General features: G+C 40.1%; 1 protein-coding gene across 1 annotated transcript in view; it reads left to right on the forward strand.

Annotated features, from left to right (window-relative positions):
• Positions 1 to 431: 431 nt before the first annotated feature.
• Positions 432 to 2573, forward strand: part of LOC113544670 (endothelin-converting enzyme-like 1) — a 41294-nt gene continuing 39152 nt past the window's right edge. Inside the window, exon 1 of the mRNA XM_026943610.3 lies at positions 432 to 718. The gene's annotated coding sequence lies outside the window, so the exon portion shown is untranslated. The remainder of the gene's footprint in view (positions 719 to 2573) is intronic.

The following is a 2573-nucleotide window of genomic DNA, read 5'->3' on the forward strand; positions in this document are numbered from 1 at the left end:
AGCGCGTGCGAGATGTTTGTGGTACGTGGTAGTGAACTTCCATTTCACCGAGACGCGATTAAATCAAACTCCCGGCGGAATCTTTATATAGGAAACACACACACACACACACACACACAGAGCAAGCTTCAGACGCGCGAGCATTTCTCATTTCCTCCGCGTCAGGAAAGCAGGAGCGTATTCATAATCAGGCAGGTTTTTATTTAGGCTCGAGCGTTATGGGTGGGTCGTAAAGGAGTCTATTTGCATAATAAGTGCATATTTAATGAGGCGAACGAACTCCGGGGCAGGAAGAGATTTTTGGCGGAAAAAGCCGAGCGCTGCCGAATGTTCAATTAACTTGCGACAAGGTTTATATGTGTGTGTGTGTGTGTGTGTGTGTGTGTGTGTGTGTGTGTGTGGGGCGTGCGGTAATTCACTCGCGCGTGCGCACGCACGCACACACACACACACACAGAGAGAGAGAGAGAGAGAGAGAGAGAGAGACGGTGTCCCTCGTGCTCCCCCGACAGCGCGCGCACACACGCGTAAACACACACACGCGCAGTCTTCTCCAACACGCGCGTGCGATTTGTTTCTGCGTCCGTCCGTTAACTAGCCAGTTGTCATCACCGCCGTAATTTTTCCTCAAGACTTTTTTTCTCTTTCTTTCTTTCTTTCTTTCTCTTCAGTTCCATGAGGCTGTACCTGTATAATCAGCGAGCACGAGACTTCTGAGGTGAGTAACGGAAACGTCTATAAAGCGACTTTTATACGTCTATAAAGCGAATTTTGGTACCGATCATCCTGATGGGTTTCCTCAGTGTTCCCCTCCGACATCCCGGTGTTAGTGTTTATTAGGGTTTATTAGTGTTTGTTAGTGTTTATTAGTGTTTATTAGTGTTTATTAGTGTTTATTAGCGCGCGAGAGCTTCTTTTTGGCGCGCTTTAATGTGCGCGTGCTGGTTAGATGATTCTCTGCTAAGACATTTGGATGTCTAGCAACAGAAGTACTGAATGGTGTTTATTTTTTTTAAAAATGACATTTTTTTGCAGATATTTTGTCCAAATGTATTATTCATTGTCTGTGAGCTTGTACAGAGGAAATAGTGTCTACATTGTAATGAAACCAGCATGTTTAATCGCCTGAGGAGGTTATTAGAGCGCGCGAGCCTGGTTCCGGCGCGCTTTAAAGTCCTGGAAGACATCAGGCTGTCTGACAGAAATATTGAAGGACGTTTATGCAAAAATGACTTTTTTTCTACAGATCTTGTCAGATTTCATTGTTTTAGTGTCTAAAATGCTCAGCTAACCGGCTGTCATGATGTCTGAATCTCCTGAGGCGTTTTTTTGGCGCGCTTTAAAGTCCGCGTGCTGGTTCGATGCTCTGGTAAGCCGTTAGGCAGTTTGATAGAAATATTACAAAAAATTATGTTTTTTCTACAGAGTTTGTCAGATTTTATTATTCTATTGTGTAAAATTGTAATTTAACCAGCTGTCGTGATATTTGATTTGCTTGTGTTGTTTATTAGAGGATGCTTTTGGCGCTCGTGCCGGTTAGATTCCCTGCTAACTGTCACTATGCTAGCTGTCAAAAACACTGGAAAGATGTTTGTATAAAAAGAAAATCATATTTTTTCTCATTTAGAATTTTGTAGGTTTTCATTTATTATTGTCTTTACTGTCAGCCTTCATCAAAATTAATAAAAAGTCGTGCTGACCCCTGAAGATTTAACTTTTTTTTTTTACTTAAGTCTTTTGGATTTCTGACTCTGCTGAACTTCTCTTAAAGTGTTAAAGTGCCGGTTCTACAAAATACCGCGATATTCAACACAATACTGTTATCGTAAACCGTTTAAATTGTGGTTAGGGAAGGTGACGTCATGTTGTGTATCTTTCTTATGTGCCTTCTTATTTATCTAAATGTTAAGATATTTACATTTATTTGGCGTCATGGAATAACATTCACACAATATTATAGATAACAATGAAGTTTCATAACACTTGTGTTACTATACTGCGATAACATCGTAAACCGAGACAAAAGTCTGGGCAGTTATCATAATTTGAACATTTAATATTAGCACATGCTCAGTTTACATTATGTACCGACAAGACGATGTGTGTGTATTTTTTCTTTAGCAATGGCTGTGTGTGTGCGTGCGTGTGTATGTTAATGGTGTTATGGAAGAAAAGAAGGTTCCAGTTTTTTGGGGTTGGGGGTTGAGTTAGTATGTGCATTGGTTTAGTTTAGTGTGTGTGTGTGTGTGTGTGTGTGTGCATTTGTAAGAGATTTTGAGAGGTCTGAGGTCTGAAGAGCTTATAAATGTGGCTAAGTGGCTTTTTATATTCTGTGTGTGTGTGTGTGTGTGTGTGTGTATACCCTCCTGTCATGCTTTAGTAAACGGTCATTCATCAGATGAAAAGAGATCTAATCCATTAGCCTCTCACTCTCTGTGTACAACTCAGAGAAAAGCACTCTGTGTGTGTGTCTGTCTACATTTAATTACAAATGACTAGAACTTAAATAAAATGATATCTAATAGCAACAGCATTGAACAACTCTTTTTTTTTTTTATAACTCTATAATATAG

The sequence above is a fragment of the Pangasianodon hypophthalmus genome, chromosome 14 (assembly GCF_027358585.1).
Source record: "Pangasianodon hypophthalmus isolate fPanHyp1 chromosome 14, fPanHyp1.pri, whole genome shotgun sequence".
NCBI classification, from domain to species: Eukaryota; Metazoa; Chordata; class Actinopteri; order Siluriformes; family Pangasiidae; genus Pangasianodon; species Pangasianodon hypophthalmus.